The following is a 16,252-nucleotide window of genomic DNA, read 5'->3' on the forward strand; positions in this document are numbered from 1 at the left end:
CACAGTGAAAGGTGTAACATATTTATAATGACATAATAAATAATGTTTGTTATTATATAAAACATCTAGCACAATGACTGGCATACTATAGGCGAGAATAAATGCTGCCTATCATTTTTATCATTATTTTTAAGTGGTACTTCTGATATGAAAATCTGTAAAAACTGCCCTATTGAGAAGGGAATCCTCATTATGATAGCAAGAACCTATTCCCCATTTTATAAGAGAATAAACTGAGGCCAAGCGTGTTTCATTTAGAGTCTTATAAGGCAAAAAATAAACAAATGGAAATTTAAATTAAAACCAAGGGAGAATATTCTAGAAACAATTTTAAACAAACGTTTATGAAAAGCACAAAGCGCAACTGACTACAAGTCTTATGAGACGGGATTTGCAATGGGAGGAGACAAAGATTTATCTTTGAGTGCAGTTATAAACATTGACTAGGTATAGCTCTGAAAAGAGTTTAATTCAAAGAACTCTAGAAATTCTGCCATGAGAGTAGGAAATAAGTGGTGTATATCTGGTTTCTGAAAGTTTCTCAATGAGATTAAAGATTTTAATTATGACTGCATAGTACTTTATATGTAATAACATATTATGGAAATGGATATTATCATTAGTCTGAAATGTATGGTCCTCTGACAAGCATGAGTACTCAGGAAGGTCAATAAAGCATTAAGTACTCTTCAAATAACATATTTACTTAAATTATTCTATTTATCTACGAAAATCACATAACCCCATTGATGCTTTTTCCTCTTCAAAGATAAAACAACATCTAGCTAGATATCTGGAAAATGGTTTGCTTTTTGTTTGAGAGTTTGTGGGTGGGGGTGGGGGTTGCTTATTTAACTAATTTGTATGTTGGCATGTTTGGAGATCTTTTAAATTTCTTTTTCTCTGCATCCATTACAAAATATGCTAACAGGAGATTAGAACTTCTGACAATTTGGAAACAATTTTCTAAGAACACCTAACATCCCCATATAATGTTCTTTGTAAAGAGACATGTTAATTACATTGTAGATAATTACATGCATCATTTGACAGCAAAATGACACCAGAAGGAACTGGCTCAACATAGAGATTATCCAGCCTCTGTGCCCTGCAGAGGAAAGGAAATTTCGGCTTCTAATCTAGTGCTCCTTCCTTCCTCTCCTAATTCTCTCATCCATCTCCCATCCTCAAACCCCCAAGGTGGCTTTGGTAAAAATATTTGTAGGTGAATAAGAAACTAACACAAAAGAAAATGTAACCCACGAAAGGCAAATGGCCAGAGCTGACCCAGGCGGGTTTTTCTGCTCCCCCCCCCCCCGCCCCCCTCATTGTCTCAGCCATCAGTCCCGTGTCCAGCTGGTGTGTCAGCCTCAACCCTCACATTTGGACAGATGCTCTTGGACCTCCAGAGTTAACAATGACCTTTGTACTGCCACTCAGTGGTCTCTGCCTGTTAGGCGACGGCGACGTGGAGAGGGGGAGGGGTGGACTGACTCGGTTCAGCAAGCAGTTGAAAACCCTGGAGAGCAAATCTCCTCTCTCCACATCTTGACCTAATAAAGTAACCTTTTGAGGAAGAGGACACAGCTGAGCCAAGTGCCTCTGCTCAGGTCCTACCACTGACCCCACCTGTGCCTCTGCTCATGCTGTTCCCACGTCTGGAACGGCCTTCTCTCTGCAAAACGTGATCCACTCTCCAAGGCCCACCCCAAGGCTGCCCCTTCTGTGAGACAGGAAAGTCACATTGAACTCTTGGTCACATAAGAACCATGGGAACCTGATGAGAGGGAAGTGAATTCTAACCCAGAGTGAAGACGCCAGCCCTCTGGCCACAGCCCCCAGGAACCCCAGTGTCCTTATGATACAGTTTGGCACTTACTTATTTTCTGTCTTCTATTGCTGTCTTTCCCTGATTCTAAGGACTTCCCCTATGAAGCTGGGGTGCATCTTAGCATTGAATAATAGATTTATTGTGAGAATGTTTCCCCTCCCCAACCCCTGCCTGAGAAGCTGTCATTACACTGTTAACAATATGGGAGCTAAGGAAATGTGGGCTAGCTCTGGGATGAGCACTCACAGTGGTAACTAGGGCCGCGGGAACAGATCTTGCCACATCTCTTGGACAATACCAAGCGTGTTCTTGTCTGAAAGGGTGGAGGGCAGCAGCAGTGGCCAGGACACCGCTCTCAGGTCAAGGCCAGGGGTGAAAAGTGTGTGTAGGTAGGAGGTGGAAGGGTGAGTGGATGAACATTGTGGTTGACTGTCCAGAGGAACTTCGGCTGAGTTGGCTTCAGCCAACATTTGGTTGCTGGGTGCCTGTGCCAGGAACCATGTTAGGCAGAGAAGAGGCAGGGACAAGGGTGTGAGCAAAAAGCTGAGATGCAGAGGAGAAGGTGCCCACATGAGAGCTGTGGGAACCTGATGGCAGGGAATTGCTTCTGACCCAGAGTTGAGTGAGGTTGGGAGTGTCAAGAATCCTCAGAGAGGAGGTGATCCTGGAAGAAAAACCAGAAATTCAGCAGGCTGATGGGGGAATGGGAATGAGGGCTGTAGTATTAGTTGGTGGAGATAATACGGAGGTCTTAGACAACTGCGCGTCTGAGGAACGGAGGCAACAGACAACATGGAAAGCAAGGACTTCGACATCAGACAGTCCTGGGTCTGAGGGAGTCCCAGCTTCACACGATCTCTCTGAATCTGTCTTCTCAGATATAAAACAGGTTGACAGAATCAACCTCACATCACTGTTGCAAAGATTAGAGTCCATAGATGTCGAGCACCATGGAGAGCTCCTGTTACTCAGTAAAAGCTAGCTACACCACCTACACCACCACCACTGCCACCACCACCACCACCGCCACCACCTAATAAGGGTCTGAGGGGCAAACCCATAGGGTGAGAGGCAGGGAGGGGCTGCAGACAGGGAGGGAAAGCAGGCTGAAACCAGGTCGCAGGACCTCAGAAACTAGGCGAAGGACTTTCATTCTATGGGCAGTAGGGATTGTCACAAGTTTTTAAAGGCAGCTTTGAAATAAGAACCCCAGAGGACTGACTGGGGATGGAAAGGGAGGAGGACAGGACCTTTACGGGGCTGGTGCACTCATCCACCAGCAGCAAGTCAGTTGCCATCAGTTCATAACTGCCTCTTCTACAGAAAATTGTCCTTGGTTAAATGCAAGCCACCTCACCCGGGAGGTTTTATGCCCCCTACCCCCCTCCTCCTCCACTGGCAATGACTGACTGGCATGGGGGTACATCTCGCCTCAAGGTGGGACAACTCTGTGGTGGACTTCATGCCCCAGAGGGCCCCACTCCCCATGGGATCAGGCTGAGACCACAGCCTTGCTCAGCTCCTTCCCCTACTCTATCCTGCTCCCCTTTGTCCCCTCTCCTGACAACACCCCCTCAATAAATCCAGTGCAAGCAAATCCCTATCTCAAGCTCTGCATCTAGGGAACCTGACCTCACACAGTAAATTCAGTGTTACAAAAACCTGTGGCAGCAGAAATACATACTTATATGTATTCGTGTAAGTTATTATGTATACACACAATATATAGGTAAAATACGGACCTGGAGGTCGGGAGAGAGAGTCCCTGCTTGCTCAACATCTTACCCTCAACCTCTTGGCATGTCCAAGGGGAATCCCCTCTGACCACCTGGAAAATCTTCATGATAGAGAAGAACACACTGAGGGCCAGAGAGGAGAAGAGACTCATCAAGATCCCAGAGCCAGCACTCCTCTTCATTCTGCACCCCTAGACTCTGCGCAGCAGTGCAAATGCAGCAGGGATCAGAGAGGGAAGCTGTGGCTGGGGAAGTCGTTGAATCAAGGTGAGGAGAGATGCCTTCCACAGCCTTGTGGATCCTGTGAATCCCAGTCTCTTAACAGGAAATAAATGTGGCCGAGAAGGCAGCGTTATGATAGATACAAATGGTCTCGAAAGTGACCCAATCAGGCCTGGAGAGCTCCCAGGAGAGCTGGTCTGCAGGCAACAAATTCCTTCTTGTCCAGACTCTGACCTGCATGACCAGCATTAGGTGCACAATGTAGTGTGTAATGATTTGTCCCCGTGCCTATCTCTACTGCCAAACCGTGAGATCAAAGTGGCACGAGGGGCAGAAACCAGACTCCCAAGGCAGCTCATTCCACAGCAGCTTTGACCTCTATTTAATTTTGGTGAGAAAGACTGGACCCGAGCCAGCATCTGTGCCAATCTTCCTCCATTTTATATATGGAACACCGCCACAGCATGGCCCGATGAGCAGTGTGAGGGTCCGTGCCCAGGATCTGAACTGTGAACCCCGTGCCACTGAAGTGGAGCATGAGAAATCAACCACTAGGCCACCAGGCTGGCCCTTTTATTATTATTATTTTTGATGATTGTAGTGATGTTATAAAATACTTAGTATAAAAAGGGGTGGATGTTTAGTTAAGTCTGGTAGTGTAAAAAAAAATCATTTTTTCAAAGTATGTCAAAAAGTATTCTGCGTCTTCATTTGTTAACACGTCTGACATTAAACTTGGATTACTATCCAGTCAAGAAGTTTCCATTAAGGAGTCCCCATTCCATCCACTATAGATGTCAGGAGATTCCTATATATAGCAGATGCTGTTAGTGCTCTGCCCAGATGCCCTTTACCAGCTGGTGCATCCCCCCTACTGACAGCTCACACCTACCACCTTCTCAGGAGGACTCGCCTTGGTGGATGGAGCCATCTCCTCCAGAGATGCCTGCCAGGTGATGTCCTGTAATAGGCAGAATTCTAAGATTACTCCCCAAAACCCATGCTCCTATATAATCCCTTCCCCTTGAGTGTGGGAAGGACTGTAAATCTGACACGTCACTTCCGATTATGTTGTATTATATGACAATGAAGGGATTTTTTACATGTAAATAAGGTCCAAAATTAGGCGAGTTAGAGTTAATCAAAAGAGAGATTATCTGGGTAGGCCCACTCAGATGAATAAAGGAGGGCTTAGGTCTTTCCCGAGCTAAGAGACTTGAAGCAGGAGAGAGACTCTCCTGCTGACCTTGAAGAAGCTAGCCACCATATGCTCTGCAGCTGCAAGGACATGAATTCTACCACCAACCTCATGAGCCTGGAGGAAGACCCTAAGCCTCACACGAGACCCAGCTGACACCTGGATTGTAGCTTTGAGGCCCTGAGGAGGGACCCAGCTGGGCCGTACCCAGACTCCTAACCCACAGAAACTGTGAGGTCAAAAATCTATGTGTTTTAAACTACAAAATTTGAAATTTTGGGGGCTGGCCCAGTGGTGCATCAGTTAGGTTCGCATATTCTGCTTCAGTGGCCCATGGTTCGCCGGTTCAGACCCAGGGTGTGGACGTGGCACCGATTGTCAAGCCATGCTGTGGTAGGCGTCCCACATGTAAAGTAGAGGAAGATGGGCACGGATGTTAGCTCAGGGCCAGTCTTCCTCACAAAAAGAGGAGGATTGGCAGCAGATGTTAGCTCAGGGCTAATCTTCCTCAAAAAAAAAAAAAAAAGGAATGTAAGTTGTCAAAAAAAAAAATTGCCATTTTTTTATGTAACATAGAAAACTAATATGTGCCCCACTCCCCTGGCTGGCTGATGCAGGGGTGTAACAGCCCATCCGCTGGCCTCCGAGTGGATAAGCTCTCTGGTATGATTCATACTCCAGAACTCCCTCCCGGGATCAGGCTGAGGCTAGACTTTTCCTGAGACCACATCCTTACTCAGCTTTGTTCCCTGCCTAATTCTGTTTCCCTCCCTTCTGAGAGCATTCCCCCAATAAATCTCCGGCAGAAATCCCCATCTCAGATTCTGCTTCTGGGGAACTGGATGCAAGATACCACATAATAAATTCCATCCTGAATTTGTTGTCTGCAAAATCCTTAAAGAGGTGAGAAAAGCTAGATCAAGTGCAAGGGATGACCAGCGCTCATGTCTGACCAAAACACAAGCAGATCATGTAGGGAGGGCAGAAGCATGGGGATGACACTCAGACTCTTTTTGGCCATTACTCTCCCTTACTTCCAACTCAGAGTTTTACTCTGCCCTTCCTTTATTTATTCTCAAAAAGAACAGCGCTAGCACCCTGTGAATAAGTCTTAGGGCCCAGGAGGTGGATTAAAGACACAGATCAGCTCCAGGCCTCCTCAAGGCAAACCCTTTTTTCTTTTTTTTCCCTTTTTTAAAGCTGCTCACGAAGCATCTTTGTCTCCAGTGCATGAGGCACCAAATTTTATAAAGGGCAAAGTGCAGAAGGAAAAGAGCCAGGACTTGGACTATGCACAAAATTAATAATGAGCTCCTTAACCCCACAGAGTTGATGATCTATTACTATACACAAAATACACTTTAGACTTTGTTTGTTTCACTACTTTCAACCAAAATTATATCTTAAACCAAAGGTTCTTAACCTAGAAGAGAATTCAGGAGGTCTGTGAACTTGGTTGAGAAAAAACTTACAACTTTTTTAACCGCTAACTGAAATTCAGCATTTCCTTTTATAAATGTAGGCAGCAAACCACAGAAATATTAGACCTGTGACTCTGTCATCAATAGAAATCTGAGATATTTTCACATCATATTCTAGTTGTAGAGTGCTTGAAATATTTTTTATACTCATCAGTATTTCAAAATTTCCATAGATCTTACTATTTAAGGCATTAATAAAAAGCAGGCATATCACCAATTGGGTTTCCTTTTTAACATTTTGATAGCTGAATTTCAGTATAATTGGTTTCTTTATAATTCTATGTATTTTATCAGACACACTTAAAAACATTATTCTGAGAAGGGGTCCATAGGCTCCTCCTAACTGCCAAAGGAGTCCATGCACGAAAACAGCCAAGAACTTTCGTCTTAATGGTAAATGAAACAATGAGAGGGATCATCCTGTGGTTTCCGAAATCCTTCAAAGTATGCTTCAAACACCGCAGAAAGAATCGTTATATTGTTTCAGTCTTCATAGGTTATATGAACTGCCTGGTCTCAGCAGTTAAAAATATACCGTCCATTACATTTTATGACAGGTTCAAGGCCTGGGCTCAAAATCATCCCATGGCCCCCGGGGCTTTAAGAATTTGGTCCTGGGTAGATATTTGGGGCCAGGGCAGAGCAAAGCTGCTCCATGCTAAGAGCTGTATGAAAGCATCTCTTTCCCTGTGTGAACCCACAGGAAGGGAAGGGCAGAGGCAGTGGGCTCCCTGGGCTACATGGAGTGCTCGCGGCTTTGACAGAAAGAATCCTGACCTCTCCAGGGCAGGCCTGCTGCTTCACAAGCCCTGAGAGGACGCCTAGAAAGCTGAGAAGCTTGCCCTAGACCTTGGTGGTGTGTGAAAACCCTGAACCGTGACTGAAATGAAGAGGAGAGTCAAAATACTGACCCCACAGGATTTCCACATTACTCAAACCACAGTGGGCCTGTCTCCTCAGCTTGGGGGCTAACTGCAGCAGCACAATTACTCTGAATGATTTTCAGCCTAGCAAGCGAAGAAAGTGGCTCCCCTCAAATCTGTAATAAAACAAGGTCATTAAAATTCCAGTGAATTTCATCAAAACTTGTTCACTCTTTGGTCTATTCCCTTCTTGACACTATGTTTCCACTGGTTTTGACAAGATCACCAATGGCTGCCATGTTGCTAGATCTAGTGGACACCCCTTCTCTGTCCTGATCTTTCTTGACCCCCACAAGGATTCCTCACAGTTGGATCTCCTCCTCTTCTTCTTCTTTTTTTTTGATGAGGAAGATTGGCCCTGTGCTAACATCTGTGCCAACCTTCCTCTAGTTTTTGTAGGTGGGAGGGCCACCACAGCATGGCTTGATGAGCAGTGTGTAGGTCCATACCCAGGATCTGAATCCGCGAACCCCAGGCTGCCCAAGCACAGTGTGCAAACTTAACCACTTAGGCCACGAGGCTGGTCCCTTAATCTCTTCTTCTTGAAGCTCATCCTTCCCTTACTCCCCGAGGGGATGGCTCACTCCTCCTGTCCCCACTGCTGCTTGTCCTTCTGAGATGATATCAAAGCAATAAGTGGCATTTATTGGTTAACATACCCACCCCCCCAAGCTACACTTACAGAGCAGAGGCCACCTCACATCCATCTCAGCATGCCCAGCCTTTAGCACAGTACACAGGACACAGCAGATGCTCAATAAACATTTGCTGAGACATATGTGAACTGAAATGAACATTCATCCAAAAGGCAAGACATTGGCGAATTTGAGATCACCCCTCTTAGGAAAGGCGGCTTTACTCCACAGACCAATCCTACACCTACAGTTAACGTACAATATACACGCAAACACCCTACTAAACATTTACCTGAAGCTTTATTTCTTGGCTCTGCCATTACTTCCTCTCAGTGTTTATATCTCACACCTCTTTACTACTTTTCTTTCAAATCTTCCCTCCTTTTTAACCTTGGCTATTTTAAACATCTTTAAGCTCAAAAGAAGCAGTGTCGTACCTATCGACAAAAACCTTATTAAACAACTTAATAAATGCCATTTATTACACCTTTTAGCCAGAACTTTTGGGTTTACTGGATAATAATAAACTTCTGGGTTTATTGTGGAATCCTAATCCAATAATAAAGGAGACAGACACTGGGTTCTCATTTGTGGGAAAGAGTTGGAATTTTAGCAAATGGACGCTCTGAGGGAGATCTCCTTTTGCTTTGGTCCCTTCAGCACTGGCATCTGTCACATTTGAATTCAACTAACATTGACCAATAACCCAGGAGTTAATGCCCAGGAGTAGCCTACATGCTTTATAGGTTAGCTGGTATAATCTCACCATAGGTTATTTTTCCCCAAATGGTGAAACTCAGGCTTAGACAGTTAAGTCTGCCTATGTATCATTTGGAATTTACTGATATCCCAAGAGACTGATAAAGATGTCAGGAATCACAGCAGAATACTCTGAACTTTCATTACATTTCTGGACTCTTTTCAAGTAGATAATAAAAAGAACAGAAATCATGGGGCCAGCCCAGTGACACAGCAGTTAAGTTCGCAGGCTCCACTTCGGCGGCCCTCAGTTCACTGGTTTGGATCCTGGCCATGGACCTATGCACAGATCATCAAGCCATGCTGTGGCAGGCATCCTACATATAAAATAGAGGAAGATGGGCACAGACGTTGGCTCAGGGCCAATCTTCCTCAGCAAAAAGAGGAGGATTGGCAGTGGATGTTAACTCAGAACTAATCTTTCTCAAAAAAAAACAAAAACAGAAATAATTTGTCATATCTCCTTCTCATTTCTCCCTCTTCTATTTCCTTATTTCCTTTGCCACATGGTCATTAGTTAGAAACTTTGTACAAATTTGAGATGACCTATGAGTTTTAATTAAATAATTTAGAGAATGAAAAAAAATGTCATCTTCCTCTTGGGTAGATATAATATTCAACAGCTCTCCCCCCCAAAATTTGAAATCTATCTGAAAAAAGAAATAAAGAAAATAATCCCATTTACAATAGCATCAAAAACAATAAAATACTTAGGCACAGATCTAACCAAGCAGGTGAAAGATCTATAAGACACTGATGAAAGAAACTGAAGTGTGGAAATAAATGGAAAGCTACCCTGTGTTAATCGATGGGAAGAATTAATATTGTTAAAACGCCTGTAGTACCCAAAGCAATCTAAAGAGTCAATGCAATTCCTATGAAAATTCCAATGGCATTTTTCACAGAAATAGAAAAAAGTCTTAAAATTCATACGGAACCACAAAAGACCCCAGATAGCCAAGGCAGGAAATGAGAGTTGGAGGTGAGAGAGGTGATTGTGTGGGCATTCTGAATGGGAAAGAGGCAGAAAAGCACAGTCTGTCCCATCTCTCAAGCAAGATCATATGACTGCAGTCAAGAATTTTTTGCTCAGTGGATGAAAAGTAAATGCGTACCACCACTTAATTTGGGGAGCCACAAATTTAGAGGGTGTTGACCTACATCTCAGTGCAGCATGATGTGGAGGGCAGAGCCCCTTCCGTACACAAAACACTAGTCTCTAGTACAGGAATCTGGATATCCGGGGTCCATCTCTCTGCCCAGGTCCCTGCCTCCCCCTTAAGACAGAAAACCCCAGGGCTTACAGCCTCTGCTTCAAGGACTACCCTAACCTGAAATTTCAAAGCAAACCACAAAGAAACAGAAAGAATCCTCTAGACTTATTACACACATCATAAAAGAGTGGGTCTTGCTAACTATATAAAACAGCATTTACGTTTCAACTTCATGTCACTGAAAAGTCCAGTAAAAGCCTTTTATTGGAATAGCGAAGTGTCTCCAGGAACTTTAAAAGCAGCAATATTTGTACCAAGGACAAGCTCGCCTGAAATGATTCATTGGTAGTACTGAACTATCTGGGGCCCCAAGGACATACCTGTCTAAAATGATTCACACAGTTCCAGTGAAATATCTGGGGTCCATGAACCAGCATCCTTGATATAACTAGAGCCAAAGATGATGAACTAGTTTTTGCTTGTTTTGTAAGTCGTAGCTGGTTGAATCACTTTCCACCAAACCTCAGCCTAGAGTCATGTGCCTCATAAAGATATTTTGGTCAACAACACCCTGAATATATGATGGTGGTCCCATAAAATTAGTACCATAGAACCTAGGTATCTAGTAGGCTATATCATCTAGGTTTCTGTAAGAACACTCTATGATGTTCACGCAACGACGAAATTGCCTAACGATGCATTTCTCAGAACATATCTCTGTCGTAAAGTGACCCATGACTGTGTTTGCATTGCTATTCCATATAGCTACTTTAAAAAAAAAATGCGAGGACAGAAAGGAAAAAGAAAAAATAGTTAACACTTATTGGTGTTCACCTTCAAAGATATTGTCCCAAATCCTTTCTGTTAATAGAAATAGCTGAATTTTATGCTCTCAAAATAGTATTCATGCTGCATTTATGATCTCTTTGATCTTAACCTTTTCAATGGGTAAATTAACACTTTTTATATTGGAAAGGGAAACATAAATAACCAAGGTTTTTATGATAAGTGATTACCCTCTCCAACAAGGTAAATTTGACCATAATCTTTAAAAAGTATATTCTGGAAATATAGCTACAAACAGCCCACAGATAGATCCGTATGCAGCCAAACCACCTGTTTATAAGCAGATCGACTCAAACCCAGGGTGTGAACAAAGACGTCCTATGTAGAAAAAGCCACAGCTGCAATTTAGATAACTATCTTTAATTGAAAATCCTTGTTTGGCTTTCTCAGGCCTGGCCATCCCAGCAGAAATAAAAATAGCTTTGAGGAATGACCACTGAGGGTGAAAACAGGGCTACCCCCACATTAAAGATGGTTCCTGTTAAACCTGAATTTTTAAAAAAGAACCAAGAGTCCTTTCAGAAGAGCACACCTGCCAGGGCTCCAGCCTCCCTGACATCACTCCCAAGTCTGGGCTGTACCTGGGCAGTGATGTTGTCTCTACCAGATTCAGTGGACTTTGCACACCTTGTCACCATGATAGACGGCACCAGACCTTTTAACCCATTTCTTTCCTAGAGAAGTTATATTCTAAACCTAGAGCATGCAAAAAACTAAGCTGCTCTCCATCGAACATTCATCTGTTATCTTTCAAAGGTCTGTTGCTGTGTAGAATATAAATTAATCTCCCATATGCTAATATCTTAATTTGAGGGATAAGACTTGCCCAGACATCAAATTCCAGAATGGGAGAGAATTAGATGTCATTCACAGTTACCACACTCATTCTCCCATCAAGCTTAGCCAGATCATTGATCTTTCTTTCGTCACCTATAGATTGAGAAGAACAACACTGAGGCCAACTTTTTGTCCTCACATGATTTCCCCATCTGTACTAGAGGAACCTTCAGCTTCTCCCTCTATGGACCACTGAGCTACCTGCTCTCTGACCACAAATCCAAGTGTCACCTGGTTCTGGAGAGCATTACTAGCTCATCCACCCACCCACTTACCACTCAGCCAAGGCCTGCTGAAAACACTAGTGTACCTAAGACAGTGGGCAAACACAGAGAGTTCATCAGGCCCTGCTGCTGTTATGATCCCCACACTGTGGTCAGCAACCCCCAAAAATCTCTCACAGGCTAAGAAGTAGGCACCTGCCAAGAAGCCACTGATTTCGAATGTCTATGCTAGTGGGGACAATATTAAACACCAAGAGCAGGAAATGACAAACCCCCTCCCTGGGACTTGCTGCCCTGCAGGAGCTGCCGCTGGACACCCAAAGAGACAAACCGGAGCGAGCCAGAGCTCGCAGCAAGAGGATGCGTTCCTCTCTGTGGTCAGCCTTCTCAACGATCCCTTTTCAACATGACTTTAACCGCAAAGACTGGTGAAATACTGACATGGCAAAGCGATCCTCTGCAAATGCCCGACAAATACGCGTCACAGCCCTCGCCAAATACAGAAACGCAAATCCTGGTGAGGATCTTGGTGGGCGTTAGGCGACACTGTGAGCTCATGGATTCACATGACCCTTAGGGCTCAGAGGAGGGGTTTTCCATGAGAAAAAACATTCCTCTAAAACTGCACTGTCCAATACAATAGCCACTAGCCACATGTGGCTATTTAAACTTAAACGAATTAAAATGCAATGCAATTTAAAATTCAGTTCTTCAGCCGTACTAGCCACATTTTGAGTGCTCAGTAGCCACATACAGCTAGTGGCTACTGCATTTGCATTCCACATAGAGAACATTTCCACTATTGCAACGCCTTCTGGCAAACATTTTTAAATTGGTCTCTCTGGGAGCCCAGAGACCCTCTTGAATGACAGGGCAGCAAATCTCAGCATCTGCTCAGGGCCGTAACAGAAAATTGCATTTGAAACAGGATATTTTCTTCTAACTTAAGGATTCCAAGTGGCCCAAACTCATGACGAAAAATAGACTTGTTTTGTTCAAAGCCAAAATAAGTATGATGTGACTTTACCCTAAGAACACTGGGGTGCTTGGACGAGGGGACAGTGATGGTCCATCGGCACTAACTGGGTGCTAAAAGCATGTGGTCTCCTGTCAGTGGGAGAGTGACCGCAGGAACACTTAATGGGCCTCCGCCAGGCATTCCTCAACATTCACAGCACGTCACACCTACACACTTTATCACACTCATTTGTCAACCCACAGATGGTGACCAGAGACATGAAGCTAAAAAAAAAAACAAAACAGTTCAACCATTTCAAGTTATTACCCCAGTAAATGACTACATATAAATGACCACACCATGTGATTTTTAACTAGTCGCCCTCCCTTAGAGAGAGTGACGGCAGTAAAGAAACAAAAGCATCTTTTTAGCCTCGAGCTGTAATAAAACGTTGCTCACGTAGGGGTAGCTGAGTGATTTTTCCAACATTGTAGGAGTCCACCTCCTGTTGATATGAATCATATTATGGCTCAGATAAGCATATGGTCCAGGTTTATAGAGGACTTCATGAATACTTATTCCTTCCAGAAACCACAAGAAAATATCTGTCCCTATTTTATTAGGGGTGAACATTTGAATGCCAGAGAGATTAGGTGACCTGCCCAAAGTTGCACAGTAACGAGGTGGCAGTGGCAGAACTAGAACGCACTCCAGTTCAGCGGGAAGTACAGTGACTTCTTGCCTGACCTACCGCGTGAATATCTCTGGCTCCTGCCTGCTCCTCTTCTGTCCATTCACCATACAAAAACCAGCGTAATCCTTTTAATACACAAATAAAACCACATCCCTCCCCCCCCCCACCCCCTACCCCTGCCGCTGAAAACCCTTCAACAGCTTTCATTGCTCATCTAATTAACTCACTCCCTGTGTGACCCAACAGGCTCCTCGAGCACTGGTTCTGGAGACTTCTCCCTCATCACCTCCTCCCACTCTCCTCCTTGTGCACCACACTCCAGCCACGCTGGCCTCCCTGCTGCCCCTCTGAGCACCTGTCCCTGCCTCCACTACCACGTTCGCTGTTCCCTCTGCTCCCAATTCCCCCCCCCCCCAAAAAATTAGCATGACTGACCCCTTCTCCAACATTTCACCCTGATCATTTCCCTCACAGCACCTATACCAATCGACTTCTAGTTATTTGGCTATACATGTTTACTTCCTAGAACTCCTATTAGATGGTAAGCTCAGCAAAGAATAATCAGGTCTATTTCATCGGCCTCTGAATACCCAGCCCATAAAAAGACTCAGTAAACGAGCTGGATAAATTAATGAACTGGACGGATGACTGCAGGCCTTCTCAGGCATGGCCAACGGGCCTTAGCACTTTCACGGTTGGGAAAAGGAGACTTCTCTGAATGTCAGAGAACCTCTGCACGATTTCCCTCAACTTTCTGAAACTAACTCTCCCTTCAGGGGTTTAAAGGGGTGGAGTGAGAAATATTGAACTCTACCAAGGACATTTGCCAAAAACGACATCTTTCAGGTTTCCATCCAACAGTGAAGAAAAGAGAGGGAACATTGAGTAAAGGTGAATCATAATTAAAGGCTGAGCAGAACTAGAACCACATGGGATTTCTACACCATTCCCAAAAGCCACACAAAGCCCCCAGTGTGGAAATCCTCTGACTAAACATTTGCTTCCAACATTGCAGGAGTCCTATAAGCAAGGTTTTCCTAAATGTTTAGCTCATGCTTCTGACTTTCACAAGGAACCCATTTTCTGCTACCCTCCAGGTATACACGATAGGAAAATTGTGTAAATTTCCATGAGTTACTTTTAAAACACACCAAAAGGTGAGGCTTCACTTCCAACAAATCTGCTTCTAGAATTCACCTGATGATGGGAACTATCTATCTCTGTAACTGAGTTTAATACAAGGCGATACAATGACTGCTTGATTCCTTCGACCCTGTAACTTCCTCAAAAGGTTTGGGAAGAAGTCTATAATCCTTGAAGGAACTCCAATTTATCCTTTAGGACAATCTTTAAACGTCATCACTTCTTCCCTGAGCTTCCTTCATAGTGTTCCCCTAGAACTTGAGGAGTGTGTATACATGCACACGCACATGTGTGTATATTAATTACTCAAGAAATACATGAATACAGTCTTGATATACAAGATCAACTCTCCTCCTTGCCCTTTTCAGTTCCCTTTCCATACGTGGTCATTGTTATCAGCATTCCAGAACTTAAAAAATGTATTTTATACACACACATATATAAAGAAATACATAGCATGGTGGGGACTGTTTTAATGTAAATGGTATCAACTACATCCACGGTTCTACAACTTGATTGTCACAGGCTGAGTTCTGGGGAAGCCAACTCTGAGATGGTGATAAGTGTGCATGAGGATTATTAGGGAGTGTCCTTGGGATCAACACTTGTGGAGGGGAAGGGACAGAAGCAGACTGAGCGGACAGAGAAGTTGAGCTGTGATGTGGTCTCAATAGAAGCCTTAGCCAAACCTATTAATTACTCAAGAAATAATAATCATCATTATCTATGTTGTTATTAATTATTATTATTATTAGAGAGTTCTAAAGATGGAATGACCTTTCAGGGTTGTTCCAAGTTGGGCCACGAGGCCCAGGCCTTTATTCCTCTGAAGATTAGCCATTGGATGCAGGTTGCTCCAGGTAGGGGGTGTGACCTTGGACAAGGAAGGCTGAGGGTGATACATAAAGGGACATGACAGCTAAAGGCATTAGCTAGAGGAAGAAGTCCATTCTTGGAGGAAGATCTGAGCCCCGAGCTGTGCATCACAGCAACCACTATGTTACTTTCATTTCTTTTCTCATTTTTAAAGTAGGATCTCTGAGCGCTTTCCATGTCTGTACAAATATATCTGCCTCATTCTTTTTACCTGCTGCATATTAGATTCCACAGTATTACTCTATTACAGCTCATCTAACAATCTCCCTATTTGCGGATATTTAGGTGGTTTCAATTTTTCTAGTATAATAAACAACGCTGTAATAAAAGTCTTTGCTTTGAGCAAGTGTGCAAATATTTCTGTAGAGAAGACATTAAAAAGTGGAGTTGTTATGTTGAAGGATATGAACAATTAAAACATTTGATAGAAGTTACACTCCCATCACTAGTAATGCAAATAATTATTTCCCTATTTTCACCAACATTTGATATTGTTAATCTTTTAAAATTTTTGACAATATGATAGGTGAAAAATGTTATTTCATTGTTTTGTACTTCCTTGATTATAAGCGAGAATAAATACATATTTTGTTTGTTTATTGCACTATTGTATTTCCTAGACTATGAACTGCCTCTTCAATATTTTGTGTGGTATATTCCTTTATCTAATCAAAT

At 43.5% G+C, this 16,252-nt stretch overlaps 1 protein-coding gene across 2 annotated transcripts in view; it reads right to left on the reverse strand.

Moving 5' to 3' along the window:
• The window catches only part of ITGA9 (integrin subunit alpha 9), a 332,491-nt gene that overhangs the window by 168,967 nt on the left and 147,272 nt on the right, over positions 1-16,252 (reverse strand). The window lies entirely within an intron of this gene.

This window comes from Equus asinus, chromosome 21 (assembly GCF_041296235.1).
Source record: "Equus asinus isolate D_3611 breed Donkey chromosome 21, EquAss-T2T_v2, whole genome shotgun sequence".
Classification (NCBI taxonomy): domain Eukaryota; kingdom Metazoa; phylum Chordata; class Mammalia; order Perissodactyla; family Equidae; genus Equus; species Equus asinus.